Here is a 21,975-nt window from a genome sequence, read left to right as displayed (position 1 = left end):
CACCTTTTGATAGTTGTTAATTGACCATAACATCATCAGCACATAAACTGCCCCTTTCCAGATGGATTTGGAGTACCTGAAATCAAAGACTTTCTAGTTCATTTTCTTAAGAAATTAACACTGTAGTAATGAGTAGAACTTGTGGAGTGACATGGTAGTATGGAAGGGGTACAGAAAGGAAATCAATGTCTCTGAAATGGACTGCTTCTGACATGTTTAATCAATGTCTCTGAAATGGACTGCTTCTGACATGTTTGGAAGGTAACCCAGTGGATCTAATTCTTCCATCCTTTGTGTTTTTGCTTTTTTTTTTTTTAACTTGCCAGTTTGACTGGTGACTCACTTGTCAGGCTCCATAGAGAAAATGTCTCTCTTCTATAGCTGCCTAGTTTTTATCTTTCTCACCTTGCCTACATCAAACAGTTCTCAACCCTTTAGCTCTCTGACCTTTAATAGTCTGTAACTATTGTATCCTATCCTTTTCTATCTCCAATATTTTCTTTTTAAAAAAATGTTTTATTGTTGTCATTGTAGTTAACATTGTTGTTATTGATGTTGTCATTGTTAGAGAGGACAGAGAGAAATGGAGAGAGGAGGGGAAGACAGAGAGGGGGAAAGAAAGATAGACACTAGCAGACCTGCTTCACCGCTTGTGAAGCGACGCCCCTGCAGGTGGGGAGCCCGAGGCTCAAACCCGGATCAGTCACGCAGGTTCTTGCGCTTTGCACCATCTGTGTTTAACCTCTGTGCTACCACCCAGCTCCTGACTCCAATATTTTCTAAGCTTTGAGAGGGAATTTAAAATACAGGTGTTTTAAAAATGAGTTTAAAAATGGTCCTGGCTACCCTATCAGCTGGGGCCCTAGTCGGAAAGTCTTGAGATTCCCAAACAGACATGATGGGCCTAGACCTCAAAGAAATCCCTCTCCCCAATGTTACCACTCATTTCTATAAGGAACAACACAATAGACCCCTTTGTGGGCCCCCATAGGACCTTACCCTCAACTTGGATCAACAACGGTAGAGAATGTTCCCCATCCTCCAAAGGGAGGATGGACAACATACTCTACCAACTGTGGAAGATGGGTTCTGAAATTGAGGCAGCTTGGAATGTTCCTACTCATGACCACAGAATGTGAGCTCAGATCTAGAGGGATGCAGAAGTCACATAGGCTCCTAAGCTGAATATGGGCTCCAGATCAGATCAGATCAAATCAATGAGGTGTACAGTCAACAATATTTGTGCACCTTTCCCATATTTGGGAATTACTATCTTCCATGAACCAGCTTTCTGGTCCGTTTCGCAGCCATGACACCATCTCCCCAGACAATAACTTGGATCCACCTGCATATCAGATTTCAGACTCGGGGGTGGGGGGAGGAAAAGAAAAAAAAAAAACTAGTATAGTACACGGGCCCTTTGGAATTTAACTAAAATAAGCTTACTATCTATCTACAAAATGGAGACCCCCCCCCAACTTTTCATCTGCACTATTCTAGCCTCCAGGTTCATGATTAGCCAATAATTTGTTTGGCTTTATATGTTAACTTTCTTTTCAGCCACCAGGTTCCAGATGCTAGCATGATGCCAACCAGACTTCCCTGGACAGACAATCTCATTAATGTGTCCTGGATCCCCACTTCCCTAGAGCCCCACGTCACTAGGGAAAGAGAGAGACAAGGCTGGAGTACAGATCTACCTGCCAACGCCCATGTTCAGCGGGGAAGCACTTACAGAAGCCAGACCTTCCACCTTCTCTATACCCCACAACGACCTTGGGTCTATAACTCCCAGAGGGATAAAGAATAGGAAAACTATCAAGGGAGGGGATGGATATGGAGTTCTGATGGTGGGAATTGTGTGGAGTTGAACCCCTCTAATCCTATGGTTTTGTCAGTGTTTCCTATTTACAAATAAAAGATTAAAAAATTAAAATGATAAAAAAAGAACCTGGAACATGATGGCAGAGGACCTAGTGAGGGCTGTATTATTATGTGGAAAACTGAGAAATGTTATGCATGTACAAACTATTGTGTTTACTGTCTACTGTAAAACAGTAATCTCCAATAAAAAATATATAATGTGTGTGTGTGTGTTTAATCATCTAGATGACCTTGTAAAAATCTTTATTATTCAAACTGTGTGGCATTATCTTCATGGTTCAAGTCATAAATTTTCCTATTTGTTTAAATAATTCCTTCCCAATTGCAAATATGTCCTCAGATCTAATTTCACTGCGAAGAATAAAACAGATAAACATAGATGAGTCTGCTTTATTCATTTTAGCAAAACATTCTAGAAAGTACAAATACCGTTTAGAGTATAAGGTGCAGATATTTATATTAACAAAAACAAGCTGTTTTTAAATACATGAATAGGTACTTTTACATATGTGACTATATTTCAAATTCATTTATGGATGAAAATAGTGTAGGGGGGTCAGGCGATAGCTCAGCTGATTAAGCCCACATGGCACAAAGCGCAAGGACCAGCGTACGGATCTCGGTTTGAGCCCCCAGCTCCCCACTGCAGGGGAGTCGCTTCACAGGCGGTGAAGCAGATCTGCAGGTGTCTGTCTTTCTCTCCCCCTCTTGGTCCTATCCAACAAAAAATGACATCAACAACAACAATAATAACCACAACAAGGCTACAGCAACAAGGGAAACAAAAGGGCCAAAAAAAAAAAAAAAAAAAGAAGAAAAGAAAATAGCATAGAACAAATTAAGATCAATCCAGAGAAACAAGTTTTCCTAGAAATCTTATTTTCCTGTTAATTTAGTCCTACTCCACTAAGTCCTTTGCATATTAGGAGAAAATCATTGGTAGCTTCTTTAAAAAAAAAAACAACTTTAAGTTATACACATGTATGTTTATATCTACATCTATTTCTATATATTTATATAAATACTACTCAGAAGTCTCTAGAATTGGATGTTTGTGCTCTTTCAATAAACTCTGGTCCTGACGTTCAGGTTTCTACCTTGTCAGAGATGTTGGCAGAAACATGACTACCTCTCTAGAATTTTTGTTCCACTGTAAAGTCTCATCTGGTCTTCAAAAGACAAGACTAATCTTTGCTGAGTGTCTACTTGGGCTTTCATTTTCTGGCTAAGAGAAATTAGTTTTGGAAAATGATGCTGTCATGTTGCACGAGATAAGCCAAAAAGAGAAGAACGAATACCAAATGATCTCATGTATTTGCAGGACTTTATACAGTATGGATGGGAAGGGAGAGCACAAAGTGAATCATGGACTGGACATGATGTACTGCACCAAAATAAATGACTCTGGAGAGGAAGGGAAAGAAGCAGTAGGAAGAAAATTTTGGAGTCCTGTTACATAATAAAATTGAAATGAAATATATATATGTGTGTGTGTGTGTGTGTGTCAATGACTGCACTGTAAAGTATGATCCCCCTTTATGAGAGAGAGAGAGAGAGAGAGAGAGAGAGAGAGAAGGAAGGAAAGAAGGAAGGAAGGAAGGAAGGAAGGAAGGAAGGAAGGAAGGAAGGAAATAATGTCCTGGCTTTAGCAAATATGTAGTGTTGAAACACATCCAGTATTTAATTTCTGTTAATGCGTAAGTTCTATAAAACTTTGTGTCGTAGGCCATTAAAAGCATCTACATTTTACCCATTTAAGAAAAGCTTCCCTCAGGTCTTCTTTGGAAGTTGTACTTTTTTTTTTTTCAATTCCCTTTCAAGCTCTGTGGTTGTTTTTTTTTTTTAAACGTATCTTTTTTTTTTTCTTAAATATTTATTTTATTTATTTATTCCCTTTTGTTGCCCTTGTTGTTTTATTGTTGTAATTATTAGTGTTGTTGTCGTTGTTGGATAGGACAGAGAGAAATGGAGAGAGGAGGGGAAGACAGAGAGGAGGAGAGAAAGACAGACACCTGCAGACCTGCTTCACCGCCTGTGAAGCGACTCCCCTGCAGGTGGGGAGCCGGGGTTCGAACCGGGATCCTGATGCCGGACCTTGTGCTTTGCGCCACCTGCGCTTAACCCGCTGCGCTACAGCCCGACTCCCGCTCTGTGGTTTTTATTGGCTGGTGGAGTAAATACTATTGTACCCATCATTCTTCTCTTAATGATTTAATCAAATTAATTTAACTGTACATATTTTGAACTCCATCTTGGTTCATGCACTCAGCTGGTTTCCATCAGAGTGCAAAGCTACACTGTTTGCCTATTCTGACCCTTTTCATGACTTGCTCTACCTCTCTAATCTTCCTCTCTCAGACTGAATTTTGACTCCCTTGGAGTTTAGTCAGATTTTTATTCCAGTTTTTTTTTGGGGGGGATGTCAGCTTTATTATTCAGATGCTTAGTTTAAAACTTCACTCCTGAATGGATTAATAAATAAACGAAACTTCACTTCTAGGAAAAAACTGATATTTTTCTCTCTCAGCTTTGTGACAAGAAATAGAGCACTGAGGCTGTTCAAGACGTGAACAACCTAGGAACTGGGCCCAGTACCACAATCATTATGTCCCTGCTAATGAAGCTAGCTCTGCATCCACCATTCTGAGCCCTTGGTAGCATACACAAATTCCAGTGTCTACTCCAGATGGAAAAAAAAGTGATTTCTGATTAGCTCAGTTGCCGTACTAAATGTCAATACTGTAGTCTTCAACTAATTCTGAAAATTAGCTCAGGATGACAAAAGAAAGAAAGAAAAACACTTTAAGTCTGCAAAGCCAGGAATATTAGACACCAAATGTACAAGTCACTTTGGCCAATAAGCCTAATGAGGTGAAAATAAGAGAAAAAGGATAAAACACAAAGGGAAATAGATTTTTGCATTAGCTCAGTAAAGACTTATGCCAATACTGCATTCCCAGATGACAACTAGGCCATCAGGCAAAGCAGCATGTTTCCTGAAGCTCCCACCTAAGGTATTCACAGGCTCCAGAGTTTCCTTCTAGAACTTTCAACTTCTATTTGACACCAAGACAGTCTTATAACAGTCTTATCTTCACTTGCAAATACTAATAACTATACCTATTTGAAAACTGGTTTCAGAAATCACTGAAAAACTTCCCCTCTTCTCTCCATTTCATGACCTAATATGCAAAGCAGAAAACTCTAATACAATATAAATATTTATCAGTTCTGGATAGTAATGCCATAGCCACACATTACCATTGTCTCTTTTAATTTTGGGAAGTTGTCAAAAATTAATCAAAGTGTCAGTGAAAAAAATTTTTGAATCATCAGAAATTGTTTAGAAGACAGTTTACTGCCTTTGTACTATGACCTTTACGCAGAGGCTTATTTGTATAATCACTCTTTAAATCTTTTAATAGTTATATAGCAATAGTGAAGCTATTGAGTCAATATAAAATAAAATTTTAAAGAAAGAAATATAGAAGCTTTTATAGGACTTAGGGGCAAGTAATTTTATCACTTGCCAAACTGAAACTTCTCCTTCCTTGTCCCCCCATCACCTTTATCCTAGCCATAATCAAGCGGTATGAACTGCAACACTAACATTCTAGTTTCAGAGATGAATGTTATACATTACAGTTCAACAGAACAGTTTGCCTTGATAGTGCTCTTGCTTTGCCATACACACAACCCAGTTCTAGGTCTTTCTGCACCAAATTTTCAAAAATAAAAAAGTTTCTTTTTTATTTTATTTATTTTTACCAAAGCACTGCTCATCTCTGGTTTATGGTGGTGCAGGGGACTGAACCTGGGACTTTGGAGCCTCAGGCAGGAGAGTCTCTTTGTATAACCACTATGCTATCTACCCCTGCCCTAGAGAAAGTTTCAATGTTATGATATATTTCCTTCTCTGTCTACGTTTCTCTAAAAAAAAGAAAAAGTAATCCTAGATCTGTGAAACATTGGTACTGGTAGCATCCCAAGACACACACACACACACACACACACTATGCATTACATCCTCACTCCAATTAAGTTACTAATTCTTTATTGAATATACCATATTCTAGAGGTCGAGTGGAGGCACACCTGGTTAAGTGCACATATTACCAAATGCAAGGACTCGGGTTTGAACTCCCCACCTGCAGGGAGGCCTCTTTGTGAGTGGTGAACCAGGTCTGAAGGTGTCTGTCTTTCTCTCCATTTCCCTGTCCTCTCTCAATTTCTCCTTGTCCCAGTAAATATTAGAGGGGGGAAAAAAAGAAAAAAATGACTGCTGGGGGAGTCGGGCAGTAGCGAAGCGGGTTAAGCGCAGGTGGCGCAAAGCACAAGGTCGGCATAAGGATCCCGGTTCGAGCCCCCGGCTCCCCACCTGCAGGGGAGTCGCTTCACAAGCGGTGAAGCAGGTCTGCAGGTGTCTATCTTTCTCTCCCACTCTCTGTCTTCCCCTCCTCTCTCCATTTCTCTCTGTCCTAACAACGACAACATCAATAACAATAATAACTACAACAACAACGAAAAACAACAAGGACAACAAAAGAGAAAATAAATAAATAAAATATTTTTTTAAAAAAATGACTGCTGGGAGCGTGGATTCATAGTACTGGAACCCAACCCAGAGACAACCCTGGTGGCAATGAAATTTAAAACAAAAAAAGCCCATATTATATTTAACATGCATCGCTGTTTAAATTTAGAAGGGTTTCTGATGTTCTGGTTACATGTATTTTATTGTATTGTTGTTGTTTGTCTGCTGCTAGGGCCTGGGGCCGGCACTATAAGTCTGCCACACGTGGCAGTCTTTGATTATTTGTTTTCTTTTTAGTAAATGAATGTCTGATCTATATTATCTGATAGGACAGAGAGAAATTAAGGAGGGAGAGGATAGTAGAGAAGGAGAGAGAAAGACAGATATCTGCAAACCTGCTTTAAGGCTAGTAAAGTGCCTCCTTTGCGGGTGGGGAGCAGGAGATTGAACCCAGGTTAATGCCCAGGTAACATGTGCTCCACTGGGTGAGCCATCACGTACCCCTGCCCCTTCACTTGTGTTTGATAACAAAAATTTCATATTAGTAAATGAATAATTCAAATATTGTTTCTGGCAAATGTATTGAGTTTGTCTAATCCATATTGGTAGTCTCCTTTAGAAATGAGAAAAATGCTTCTTACTATTAATTTGTATACAAATATCCAAGCATACTTGATAATACATATATATATATATATATATATATATATATATATATATATATATATACATATATATTCTTCTCTATCTCTAGAAGTTTTTATTTGATGTACTTTCAATCAGATCTAGGAAGCTGCATTTTAGTAGCTGTCTCAGATGATCCCGTTACTGGTGAATTTCAAGTTTACATAAAAGAAACACAGGAGCAAGTGAACAACTGATAATATTTTTCTTTGCTTTCATATCAAGTTCTTAAAATGAATTTAGATCTCTTAAAAATTATGAATATACTCCCCACACATCTTTTTTAGATGAAAAAAAAATATTTCTTTACTCTCTCTCACACTCACACACACACACACACCTTATGTATTGTTGTTGTGCAGGCCATGGAAAAGAGAGAGAGGAGGTCTGGAGCAAAGAGGGAACACAAATCTTTATTTGCGCTGGCACCTCAGAGTTGGGTGCTAGAGAAGCAGGTTGGGCCACGTGGAGGTAGCGAAAATAGCCGCCTCATGCAGTAACCTTTCCTGCATCTGAACACTGAAGTGAAGCGCTGGCAAGAGAACGAGGTGTGGAAGAAGAAGGGCTTTTATAGGAGTAGCTTTAGCGAGAATGGGAAGGGTGAGGAGTAACCATAGCACTCCAGGATAGGATAATAACTCTCATGAGTAAGGGAAGGGGGAGGAGTAACCAAAGCACTTCAACTATTGCGGGGGAAATAGACAATGCCCTGAGGGCACAACATGGCGAAACAGGCACTCCGAGAATGTCCCAACTCTCGTGGGAACTAGCAGTAGCCTGAGGGGAAAACATGACAGATGTGACTGCATAATTTCCCAGCAATGTATGTCTTATTCTTCTTTGTGATTGGATTCCTTTCATTGAAGATGTTATTAAAATTGATGCGGAAAAGAGTTTTGCCATTATTTTCCTCTAAGTATCTGATAGTTTCTAGTCTAACATCCAAGTCCTTGATCCACTTGGAATTTACTTTTGTATTTGGTGAAATATAGTGGTTCAGTTTCATTATTCTGCATGTTTCAACTCTTTTTTTGCAACACCATTTGGTGAAGAGACTCATCTTTCCCCATTCAATAGTCTGGGCATCTTTATCAAAGATTAGATGCCCATAGGTGTGGGGGCTTACTTATGGGCTCTCAATTCTATTCCACTGGTCAGTGTGTGTATTCATGTTCCAGTACCAAGCAGTTTTGATGACAATGGCTCTATAATACAATTTGAGATCTGGGAATGTGATGCCTCCAGTTCTATTCTTTCTTCTGAAGATTGTTTTGGCAATTCTAGATCTTTTCTGGTTCCAGATAAACATTTGTAGCATTTGTTCTATTCTCCTAAAAAATATCATTCGGATCTTGAAGGGATAGCATTTAATTTGTATATGGCTCTGGGTAGTATATTCATTTTGATGATGTTAATTCTTCCAACCCATGAATATGGAATATCTTTCTACTTCCTTGTGTCTTTTTCAATTTCCTTGAGTAGTGACTCATAATTTTCAGTATACAAGTCTTTCATGTGTTTGGTTAGGTTTACTCTTAGATATTTTATTGTTTTTAGTTGCTATAGTAAAAGAAATTGATTTCTGGATTTCAACTTCTTCTAACTTAGTGTTTGCATAAAGGAATGCCACTGATGTTTGAATGTTAATTTTGTAGCCTGATACCTTACTGTATTTCCTGATGATTTCCAAAAGCTTCTTGCTGGATTCCTTAGGTTTGTCTGTGTATACTATCATGTTATCTGCAAATAGGGAGATTTTGACTTCTTCTCTTCCAATCTGTATGTCTTTTATTCCTAGCTCCTGCCTGATTGCTATGACAAGAACTTCCAACACTATGTTAACTAGTAATGGAGATAGTGGGCAGCCCTGTCTAGTACCTGATCTGAAGGGAAATGCTTCCAGTTTTTCACCATTGAGTATGATGTTGGCTGTAGGTCTGCTATATATAGACTCCACTATCTTCAGGAATTTTCCATATATTCCCATTTTTATAGTGTTTTGATCATAAAGGGATGTTGTATTTTGTCAAAGGCTTTCTCTGCATCTATTGAAATGACCATGTGGTTTTTGGTCTTGCTTTATTGATGTGGTGGATCACGTTGATTGGTTTACATATATTAAACCAACCTTGCATGCCTGGTAAAACCCCACCTGGTCATGATGAATAATCTTTTTAATATACTGCTGTATCAGGTTGGCTAGAATTTTGTTCAATATTTTAGCATCTATGTTCATCAGAGATACTGGTCTGTGGTTTTCTTTTTTGGTTGTGTCCCTGTCTGCTTTTGGTATCAGAGTGATGTTGGCTTGATAGAAGCTGGAAGGGAGTATTCCAGTGTCTTCAATCTTCTGGAAGACTTTTAAAAGTAGAGGTATTAGTTCTTCATTGAAGGTTTTGTAGAATTCCTTTGTAAAACCATTTGGTCCAGGACTTTTATTTTTGGGAAGGTTTTTGATAACTGTTTCAATTTCATTAGCTGTGATGGGCCTGTTCATCTTATCTAGTTCCTCTTTACTTAATTTTGGAAGTTTTTAGTTACCTAGAAAATCGTACATTTCTTTCAGGTTCTCTAGCTTGGTGGCATATCATTGTTCATAGAAGTCTCACATGATATGCTGAATTTCTGTGGAGTCTATTGTGATATCTCCTCTTTCATTTATGATCCCATTTATTTCAGTCTCCTCCCTTTTTTGTTTTTTGAGTCTGGCTAAAGGTTTGATGACTTTGTTCACTCTTTCAAAGAACCAACATTTACGTAAGTTGATCTTTTGTATGATTTTCTTATTTTCAATATTATTTATTTCTGCCCTAACTTTAGTGATTTCTGTCCTTCTGGTTGTTTTAGGGCTCCTTTGTTCTTCTTCTTCTAGGTCTTTAAGATGTGCAATCAGGCTGTTTATTTGTGTTTTTTCCTGTTTCTTAATGTGTGCTTGTATGACTATGAACTTCCCTCTCAGTACTGCGTTAGCTGTGTCCTAAATATTTTGATAGATTGTGTCTTCATTTTCATTGAACTATGGAAACATTTTGATTTCTTCCTGTATTTCCTCTTTGACCCAGTAATTGTTAAGTGGTGTACTGTTGAGCTTCCACATTTGGGGATGATTACTATTGGTATGCTTCTAATTCTGCTTCTAAAAACCCCTTCTGTTTCATTTGGTTTAATCCCCCCTGCTTAACACTGTATTCTATTTACATAACCACTGTTAACTAAGCACCACCCTCCCTCCATGGCATTGGTGGTTCAGTGGTAGAATTCTCGCCTGCTCTGCCCCCTCTCCTTGTCACACCCTGATTTTCACCAGTCACTTTTCTCTCCACCCTCTCTACATCACATCCTGTTTACACCCTACTTAAAAGTATAGTAGTTTAGTTTTAGCTTAGGTTGGCTTAGATTGTGCTGCATCTTGCATGAATAAAGAGATACTGCGTACAACTCAGCCATGGGTCCCTGGTCATCTGTCTCCCATCAGTGAAGCTCAGCCAGACAGATTACTAACCTTTTATTGATCGTTAAGTGTTAGTTTAATTTTACTGTGGTCTGAGAAGTTGCTTGTGATGACTTCAATGCTCTTGAATTTGCTGATGCTATCTTTGTGACCTAACATATAGTCTATCCTTAAGAATGACCCATGAGTAAAATGGGTCATTTTTGACTCAGTAAAATGAGCATGAGTAAAATGTGTATTCCAGTTGTTTGTGATGAACGACTCTGAAAATGTTCAATAGTTCTAGTTTATCTATCTCCTCACTTAGCTCCCTCATGTCTTTATTGATTTTCTGCCTAGATTATCTGTCAAGTTGAGAGAGTGGGGTGTTGAACTCCCCACTATTACTGTGTTGCTGTTAATATATGGCTGTACCTCGTTCAGTAGATGGTTGATGTATTTAGATGGCTTCTCATTGGGTGCATAGATATTAATAATTGTTAATTCCTCTTGATTGACTGATCCTCTGAGCATTAAGTAGTGTCCATCCTTATCTTTTTAATTTTATTTATTATTTTAAAGTCTATCGTGTTAGATATGAGAGTAGTTGTCCCTGCCCTTTTTTGTGGGCCATTGGCTGTATGATAGTTTTCCATCCTTTCACTTTGAGTCTGTGTTTGTCTTCTTGAGTTAGGGGGTTTCCTGTAGAAAGCATATTGTTGGGTTGTGTTTTCTTATTAATCTTCCTACTCTGTGCTTTTTAATAGGTTAATTCAGGTCATTGACATTTATTGATACCGAAATTTGAAGGTATTTTAATGCCATGCTTGTAGAGTTTTAGAAAGTTCTGATATATGGCATATTTATGGTTGTCTGACTATTTATAGGAGACATTTCAGAACTTCTTTCAGGTCAGGCTTGGTGATAGTTGATTCTTTCAACTGTTGCTTGTCTGAAAAGATTTTTATGGCTCCATCAAGTCTGAATGACAGTCTAGCAGGATACAGTAGTCTTGGTTGAAAACCTTTCTCATTGAGCACTCAGTAGATATCTTGTCATTCTCTTCTGGCCTGTAGTGTTTGTGTGGAGACATCTAAAGCTAATCTTATGAGTTTTCCTCTGTAGGTGACTCTTTGTTTTTCTCTTGCAGCCTTCATGATCCTTCCTTTATCCTTATTTCTTTCCATTCTAAATATGATGTGTCTTGGTGTCTTTAAGTCTGGGTTAATTCTGTTTGGGACCCTCTGGGCTTCTTGAACCTTTATGTCTTTGATGTTGTCTAGACTAGAGAAGTTCTCAGTTATTATGTCCTGAAGAATGCATTCTTCCCATCCCTCTCTTTCTCTGGTAAGCCAATAATGCCTATATTATTTCTTCTGAAGTCATCCCATAGGTCTCTGTTGTTGTTTTCAGTATCTCTTAAGTTCTTTTTGAGATCTCTTACTATTTTTTTAGTTGTCTCTAATTCGTCCTCGATCTGGCTAGTTCTGTCTTAAGCCTCATTGATTCTCTTCTCTCTCCCCTCTACTGTTTTATGGATTTCATCTATTTTCTTACTCTGTTCTGATACTGTTTTAGCTTGTTCAGCTAGTTGTGTTCTTAGCTCAGCTATTTCAGCTTTCAGTGCTCTAAAAACCTTGAGATAATTAGTGTTTTCTTCTAGAGTCTCATTTGTTGTTTCTTTCTTTCTTTCTTTCTTTCTTTCTTTCTTTCTTTCTTTCTTTTTTTCCTCCAGTGTTATTGCTGGGCTCAGTGCCTGCACCATGAATCCACCACTCCTGGAGGCTATTTTACCCCCTTTTTGTTGCCCTTGTTGTTGTAACCTCATTGTGGTTATTATTATTGCCATTGTTGATGTTGTTCATTGTTGGATAGGACAGAAAGAAATGGAGAGAGGACGAGAAGACAGAGAGGGGGAGAGAAAGACAGACACCTGCAGACCTGCTTCACCACCCATGAAGCGACTCACTTGCAGGTGGGGAGCTGGGGGCTCAAACTGGGATCCTTACGCCCATCCCTGAGCTTTGAACCACATGCGCTTGACCCACTGCACCACTGCCCAACCCCTATTTCCTTATTTCTGATGACAATTCTTTCAAACTCTTTACTCACTCATATGATTATTTCCTTAACTAGTGTTTGGATGTTGACCTCATTATTTTGTGCTTCAACCTTTGGGGGGCTTTTAGCTGGACTCTTGTCCTGGTTCATTTCTCCAATATTTCTTCTTGTTGGTTTAACCATTTTATATATTATATTATGAAGTCTCTCTCTCAGTACTTTTCAAATTACTGATCACTCTTGCCTGGATTGACCTGTGTCTAAGTAAGGTAATTAAACGTTTCACAGTTGTGGAAATTGACAGTTGTTTCAATCTTATTTTAATACCTTAGTTAGAGGTCAATGGCTTAAAAGCTTCTTTTGTTCTTTTTCTTCCCTGTAGGATATGGGATCCTGAGGACTTTTAAATTATAAGTAGCCTTCTTAGCTTAATCACTGACTCCTGACCAAGAGATAAAGCAGGGTGGAGCAGAGATAATCTAGTGGTTATGCAAAGAGACTCTCACAACTCCACAGCTAGGCCACCGAGTTATAGATCTTCTCCTGAATTTCCTCGTTCATTTTCTGTCCCCTGGTGTCAGTACAGCCTCCCACCCCCCGCTGCTCCAGATTCTGAGGAAAGTAGCATGGAGACTCACAGTTGCATTTGGTGAGTCTTAGGGGAGTCCTCTCCTCCCTTCAGCCATCTTATTGTTGGGGAAACAGACTAGAAGTGGTGTCTCAACTGGTAAACTGCTGGACTGTTACCAGTCACTTAATCTCTCCCTAGGCTCCTCTCTATCCACGATACACATGTGTCTGCACCCACTGGTGATTTGGTAGTTTTCTGAAGTCGTTCTAGTTCTATCTTGTTGTGGTCCCAGGTGGTTTCCTTTGGTCTTCCTAGTTGACTTGGGAGAGCAGAGGAGAGAAACACAGCTGCTGCTGCTCCATAGCCCCTCCTCCCTAAAAGCCTCTTGTTCTTTTTCTTCCCTGTAGGCTATTACACCTTTTTTTTCCCCTTCATTTTAATAATAGGTTTGATGAACTCTATTTAGTATTAAAAAATATTTTTGAAATAAGACAAAAATGAAGCTAGAGATGAGATAAATGAAGATGGGCTGTGTTTGGATTTATGCATGAATATGTATTTTTCAAAAAAATGCATTTTGGAATTTTTGAATAGTGAGTTCCTAGATATCCTTGTATTCACTTAACACTGCTTGCTATAAAGTCTATTGGGACAGAGGTAACTAAAGTTGGAGTGGCAAGGCCACAACCAATTAAAAATCAATCAGAAATGAAAATAAAGCATCCCAGATATTACAATGTAAATTCAATGTAAATATATGCATTCATTCTTTTTATTAGTTAGTATTTATTAACCATGCCAAGAGATCATGTTTCAATTTATTTTAAAAATGCATCTATTGTAAAAAGCAAAATATATCCACATGGGGTAGCAGAATGACATTTACAGGCTCTTTGGGGCTATGTTTAAATGAATGTCTGATCTTCAAGAGCAGGTCTTTGAACATACAAAGAAAAAAAAGCAATAGTGTCCAATTAAAATAATCACCAAAACAATCACTGAAATCTTCACAAAATATGCCTATCAATTTTTTCAACTATTTCTAACTTTCAAAACATGAAGCTTTCATATTTTTCATTTTTTCATATTTATTTTGAACCAGAATATATTCAGTTTTATAGCACTAAGTAGAGGGACTGACAAGTTTTTGACATTTTTCAGTATTCCTTTCCCACATGCAAATAAAACTATAAACAAAATTATCATCTTAAGATATTGCTGAGAATCATCTGAGGAAGAAGCTTTTGTGAAAGTAGATTCTTCTTATACATGCAAAGTTTTACAGTATGTATGACCTTGGGCAAGTCATAGACCTTCTCTGAGCTACAATATCTTCCAGTGTTAATAGGATAACATATTCTTACTGGATTGCTATATAAATTGTTTCTGAGGCAATGCATATAAAACAGCAAGTAAAAAACCAGCCTGAATGGGTGAGCAATAAATAAAAAATTGGACAACAAAATAATGAGAAGGATGCTACTGTTGAACTGATCTCAGATTGCTTCTGGTGAATATATTTCATCATTTCCCCTAAGACTATAAATTATTTACAAGCAAGGGCAGTGTTACTTTTTTAACCACCAACAACCTGTATAGTATTAGTAAATAATAATTTATAGGTATTTAATTGAATAAAAAGTAACCAATCATCAGAAATATATATATAATATGTATATATAATGTATATTCCCTTACTGTAAGTATATCTTCCCTAAGAATACAGCTTGATGGCTTAGGTAGTTGGAATAAACCAAGCACTGCAATGCTAATAATAGCAAACTGGGGGTCAATTGGTGGCTCACCTGGTTGAGCACACATTACAATGCACTAGGACCTGGGTTCAAGCCCCCTGTTCCAAGCGCCCAGTTCCCACCTTCAGGGGGAAATCTTTGTGATTGGTGAAACGGTGTTTCCAGTGTCTCTACCTCTCACCTTCTCTATCACCCCTTCCCTCTTGATTTCTATATCTATCCAATAAATAAATATAATACTTTTAAAAGATAATAAAAATAATAGCAAATTGCACACTTTACTTGTAGTCATATAATTCTTTCAAGAACCATACAAAAGAGGTGGCATAATTACTATTGTTTACTAAGTAATAGAATTAAGAATGAGTGGGATCAAATGACCTTTCAAGAACACATAGCTACATAAGTAGCAGAAGCAGAATTTAAAGCCCAGAGTGTTGGTTGTGCAATTAATTGTTTTTTTTTTTTTTTTCTGATCTATAGCTATGTCAAATCCAAAACACAAAACTGTGGGCAGGGAAGGGCTGGAAGGTATTAGAGCAATTTTTGGTTTGTGTTATAAATAAAAAGTATTTAAATCTGATAAAGTGAATTATTGACCCTTATACTCATCTGCCTACTTTTATAAATCCCAAGGTAGTGATAATGGTTATGATGGTTTCACATGCTCCTTGAGGAGCAAGCTTTTGTAGAAAAAAAAACAACTAATTAATATCCAAATATAGTTTGGAGATATATATATATATAAAATTCTGTTTGTGTCCAAATAGAACATTCACAAGAATAGACCATATGTTAGGCCATAAAGACAGAATCAGTAAATTCAAGAGCATTGAAATCATGCAAAGCATCTTCTCAGACAACAGTGGAATTAATCTAACATTCAACAACAAACATAAAATTAGAAAGATCCCCAAATATGTATATATATATTTATAGTTATAGGAGGAAACATGGTGTTGCATCATGAAGCGCTTGAAAATTAGTGATGCCAAATTTAACAACAAACTCCAAACTTAGTGGACTTTTGAGTTTCCTCGCCTCTAGCAATATATGCATTCTAGTCTGCGTACACAGAGTTTGAAAGCAGAAACTGTCAGCTTGTTATTGTTTTGTATTTTTTCCTGCTGTTTCTATAGAAATATAAACGGAATCAGAATTTCTCTTGAATATCAATTTATATTTCCAAACAATTTGGAAAGGGAATGCTAACTTCTTACTGGTTATCATTATATAGGTCTTAGAAAAGATCAGCTAGCTTTCACTATTTGGATCTGACATTAAAGATCTTAACCTTTTTAGGTTGACCTGTCACGACTACCCAGCTATGTCTTTGTAACATGAAACTCCCTTAGATACCACATGAGGGGAAAAAAAACCTGCCTATGTTACAGTGAAACCTGGTTAGTGTGCTGATTCTAGCTAGGGTTAAAGTAGTCCGAACATTTATAAGCAAACTATTCTTGTGTTATTGCCATTTGCCTAACAGTTAAACCAGTAAAACTACTGTGTTTAATTTTCTCAGAAGTACTTAGATTTGAAGAACAAAAAAAGAGGACCAAGAAGGTCAAATGGATAGGGTTGAAATATGTAGTAAGTTACTGAGAACTTACCATAGAATCAAACTCATGTGATTCGTTTTCAAGACCTTTTTCTGGATTCTTATATTCTTATGTGACACACAACGGAGGTCAGAGCTCTTGTAATTAAAAAGAGAAATTTCCAAATATTTTGCATATAAATAAGTTGAATTTGGAGATAATTGGTTTCAGTGATAGTAACCTAGATAAAATGAAAATCTAAGTTTTTGGCCAAACTACTTTGAGAAAATGGAGCAGTGAGGTGGACTTTGACATCTAATCATAAGAATAATAAAAAAAAAAAAAAACTATTGGATAATGATCTAATACCTCAAAACAGACAAAGTGTAATTAATAACTTGGCAAAGTTCAAAGTTCTTTTTTATTAGCTTTATACTTAATCTGTTCCTTATCTTTATGAAATTAAATTCTAACTAGTACGAGAGATTTTCTTGTAACATTCTGGCTTCTTAGATCTTAGATTAATAAATGTTATTTACTAAGAGCAGGCTGTATGTTTTACTTGTTTGTTGTAATAAATTATGTTTATTTACTATGCATTAGATTGAAGATATAAATAATGTATACAAAGTTTATAGGTTTTAATCAACTGTTAATAACTTGAATAATTTTTTAGTAAAGTAACCTGAGGTTAAGAAAAATGCCCTGCATATTTGTACAAATATATACTGCAATTATAATCTTTAAAATAATACAGCTATATTTATATCTGACACAGTAGACGTTAAAATAAAATAAAAGACAGGGATGGGTACTACATAATGCTCAGTGTACAATCAACCAAGAGAAATTAATACTTATTAACATATATATATATTAGCTTCCATGATTGCTTGAATGAAACCTTTTTAAAATCTTGACTCAGGCAGCTATGAAGGTTGATAAGTCCAAACTTTACAACATGGATCAATAGAATGCAGACTTAAAAAGTTATAGGGTTCCAGATCAAAATCAGCAGACATAAACTTGAGGGAGTTGATATTCCATTTCTAATCCAAAGGCTGTCCTGTTCTTTGGGAAACACATTCCCTTTGTTTTTCTCTAATATGTAACTGCCTAAATGTGGCACATCTACATGAACAAAGTAGTCAGTTTTACACAAAGTTTACTGATTTAATGTTAATCTTATCTTTTAAAAAAACCCTCTAAATTGAAACACAAAATTAACTGAAATCAAAGGCAACAAAAATAAAAAATCGGTTGCAAATACTAGAAGGTGAAACCTATTATGTGTGTGGCATTAGTCAAGGCAACTGATCTCTCTAAAACATTTTCTTTACTGCTTACTTCAGAGAATGACTGAAGATTAAATAAAAATGAACAAAACATTCAAAACAAAACATTCAAAACCATCGTTAGCTATCACAAAGGTTTTCATAGTATAACTGTATATTGTGTGTACTAGAATTACTGAAGTAATAGTGATTCATAGAGCAATCTTGATTATGATGCCTTATTTCTCTGCTGAACATTATTTCTTAATTACTAACAACTGTGTGTTATACCAGATTATGTCAGAAATTCCTTGCTTTCTCTGTAGTCCTGTCTGCGGCCTCTAGGAGATGTTTTGACCATATCTGAGTAAACATAGATAGTGGTTAACAAGTCTTCAGGGTAACATGAAGCCTGTCTTATTGGATAGCCCAGAATTATGTCTATATCCTTGAGGAAGTTCAGAATTTGTAGAGTGAACACAGAATCTGATATAATCACCAGAATTGTAGATAACAAGTCTTATATAAGGTGGTTTACATACTAGGAGAGATTATTCAATTGTACATGCTTTTTAAAATGTTTTGTGATACCCATAAAATGTTTGTACTTGACATAGCTGTATGCACACATACCCAATATAGAGAGAGACTGTGAGTCCACTTGGGAGATTTGAAAATATTAGAGTGATTATAGCTTTAGGAAGCAGACACAGGCAGATTAGAAAACACCTATGTAGGGGGCATTTTACCAAAACCTCGTGGTATAGGCATGGAAGACACTAGATAAAAATCTCCTTTCTTTCACTGCTAATGTTGTGATGGAGTTTGTTTCTCAGCCCTGAAAGATGAATGAAACACTGCACCCTGGCATCCAGAGAACAGCAGGTTTTTTGTTGTTTGTTTTTGTTTTTGTTTTTACATATCTCCATGTGTTAGATCCTAGGACTTGCATGTCTGAGGCCCCAGAGGTCCCAGATTCAATTCTTTGTCCTCTTGTGCCTAGTACCACCATAAGCCATGTCTGTGAAGTATTATAATCTCTCTCTCCCTCTCCCTCTCCCTCTCCCTCTCCCTCTCCCTCTCTCTCCTTCTCTCATAAAAATAAATCAATCTGAAATTTAAAAATACATAAACTGTATTCAATGCTAGAACTGCTTGGTTCCTATCAAATGACTTGCTGCAATAAAGGAACATAAAATAAGGAAAGTAGAGTATTATCTTAGATTCAATGTGAATTTCCATATCAAGATAAGGCATAATTCATTGAGAGCACTGCACTCAACCCCTCCATAATGCATCACAGTGAGGATAAAGGTATGAGAACAATAGTAAGAGCCTTCTACTTAGGAAAATGAAAACCTTGATGGGAAATATGATCAAAGCTTATAAAATTGAGAAAATTATAGGTAAGGTGAATTTCATTGCCTCTGATAGATGTAAAATCATGTAGACCTTCCCTAAGAAACTATAAAAGGATGATTTGAAAGGAAAAATCTACTATATACACTTCTATCAGCAAATCCTGTTGGTATCTTATCTTTAAAAATAGTCTTAGTAAACAACTTTTTCACACACTTTACACTGTTAACATTCTTGTCTAAGTCACCATTATCTCCTTCCTGAGTTATTTTTGCAATTTCTTAATTGATCAAACCAAGATTACTTACATACAGTTTTCTCAAGAACTTTCCCAAACTCTCCCAACAATTTTCTTTTCTCCTTCTTCTTCTTCTTCTTCTCCTTCTTCTTCTTCTTCTTCTTCTTCTTCTTCTTCTTCTTCTTCTTCTTCTTCTTCTTCTTCTTCTTCTTCTTCTTCTTCTTCTTCTTCTTCTTCTTCTTTTTTCCATCAGGATTATGTCTGGAGCTTGGTGCCAGCACTATGAATCCACTGCTCCTGGAGTCCATTTTTTTTGTTGTTGTTGTTAAATAGGATAGGACAGAGACAAATTGAGAGAGGAGGGAAAGATAGTGGGGTGAGGGGAAAAAGACACCAGCAGACCTGCTTCACCACTTGTGAAGCAACTCCCCTGCAGGTGGGCTCAAACTGGAATCTTTCCTCAGTCCTTGAGCTTCATACAATGTGCGCTTAACCCAGTGTGCTACCAGCCAGCCCCCACAACTTTCCATCTTACTCTAAACAAAAGCCAGAGTTCTTACATTGGCCAAAAATAAGCTATACGGTCCGCTATCCCATTAGTTTCCACTTGCTATACTTCATGGTACCTGTAGTCTTCGATGTGCCTTAAACATGCTAGGACTGTTCTTCTGCCAGGACTTTTGTACTTTTATCTCTTCAGCAGAGAACATTTTCTTCCAGATGCTAAATGGTTTGTGCTTTACTTCCTTTCCTTTAGGGATTTTCTCACATGCCACCTTTTTAGTAAGTCCTTGTCATTCCACTCAACATAAAACTAAAATTGCCCTGTCCCCATAACTCAAATGCCTCCTTTCATGCATTTATTTCCCTCAGAACTTCTTTCCTCCCATCTATATCAATGTTTTCGTTATGATAACCCTTCTTTTGATCTATAAACTAAAGGATGCAAGGCATTTTTACTTATCTTGTCACGGCTGGACCCTGAGTGCCTGAATCAATGTGGTTTACATGGAATAGATAATTAATAAATATTTGTTAATTAAATGAGTGAAAATCTGATACTGAATCTAAATCTCTCTAAGTAAAATATACATATTATGTACAAACAACGGTTTGATAATTCTTGAGAGGTTAATCCTCAAAGACCTTAGCTTTTACATTGCTTCAAGGTTCACGTCATCAAAAGTCACCGGAGCCTCACAGAAAATAGCTCTTTGTGCCACTTACATATACAAAATACTGGACAAAGCAGACTACTCCATTGATTTGGTGCCACAAGTTCTGTATTGTGCTCTGACATATAATATCACCAGGATTATTTATCAGTACTGCTTCTGCCCTACTTATTTTGTTTAATACATATGCTTCTTGAAAGATGACATTTTAAATGGTAGGTTACTTTATATCTCTTTTCCTTCCTCTCCACAAAGTAATCAGGGGATAAGCCCTGAATGGTATGAAAACAAGCACCATGTTAAATGTTCAAATGACAAGGGAGGGATGCCAAGAGGTTTCAGATTTCCTGCATCACACCTATTTTTGCATAGGAAGAAAGTTTCATAATCCAGATCTATTCCTTTTTGAATGCTGGCTGCCTGTGTAAACAGTACTTAGATAAATGAGCCCCTGTCCACTGTATTTGTTCTTCCACAGTTGCTAACAGTTCTCAGCACAGTTGCTGCCTCAATCAGTATTAGAAGCCCCCCCTCCACTCCCCCCACACACACACCACCACCACCACCTCCCAGAGTCCTCACACCCTACCTTTGTCTCTTTCCAGATGGCCTTCATTACAGAGAGAAGTTTTACCAACAGGTGCTTTTTGTGCCTGGAAATGCCATCCTGAAATTCAAGGAAGAGATAATCTTCTGTGTGTATTAGTGGTGTATATGAGTTTAAATGTACATATGGCTTGGGAAGGCTACAGTCTGCTGACACATTTTTTTGATACTCATATGTTTGTTCCCACTCTAAGAAGAAAAAGAAATCCTAGACAGCAGGAAGTTTCAAGCTCATAACCTTAATTTCATCCTATAGGGCTAGATGCCATTTGAAGAAAGGAAGAGAAATACTTTCAGAAGTCCATATAACCAGTCAGTGCTGTAGGAGTTGAAAGGAAAAGAAGATGATACCATAGAATGCCTGAATATTCATTAACTTCCTTAACCAAGTACATTCCTCCACTGACATCTAAATTGGCAAGCAAGTGCTTTTCATTTCAAAATTAAAGTCCCCCTCCTACTTCTTATGTTAGGTTTCTTTTTTTTTTTTTTTTCATTTGTTAGTTCTACAGGCTGAGGCTAGTAGGCTACACTTTAAATCTACCTCACAATTTTGTAACTGAAGGACACAAGTTAACCACTGGCAAAAAAAAACCCTTTTACCCTACGGAGGTGGGGGGGCGGGGACTGACACTAAGCTCATTGATCTTAACAGAAAATCACTGAGCATGGTGGGGGAATTTACTCCTGACAAGAAGAATGTACTTAAGTCTTCGAATGACGTAAAATTATATCTGTGGCGCACATTAGCGATAATCAGAAAGCGTTGCTATGGTTCAGTAGAAATCAGGGCTGAACTTCTCAGAACTCTTTTAACCTTTTTCTCTCACTGTGTAAATGTGAATATAACAATAAATCTTGTTG

The 21,975-nt window shown here is 37.2% G+C and overlaps 1 long non-coding RNA gene across 1 annotated transcript; it reads right to left on the bottom strand.

Moving 5' to 3' along the window:
* Positions 1 to 19,528: 19,528 nt before the first annotated feature.
* Positions 19,529 to 21,598, bottom strand: LOC132541253 (uncharacterized). Its single transcript, XR_009552420.1, has 3 exons — positions 21,350 to 21,598; positions 21,095 to 21,172; positions 19,529 to 19,627 (listed from the first exon to the last, which is right to left on the bottom strand). It is a non-coding gene; the product is annotated as an uncharacterized LOC132541253 (long non-coding RNA).
* Between the last annotated feature and the right edge of the window lie 377 nt (positions 21,599 to 21,975).

This window comes from Erinaceus europaeus, chromosome 11 (genome assembly GCF_950295315.1).
Source record: "Erinaceus europaeus chromosome 11, mEriEur2.1, whole genome shotgun sequence".
NCBI classification, from domain to species: Eukaryota; Metazoa; Chordata; class Mammalia; order Eulipotyphla; family Erinaceidae; genus Erinaceus; species Erinaceus europaeus.
This window is presented reverse-complemented; position numbering and strand designations above follow the sequence as displayed.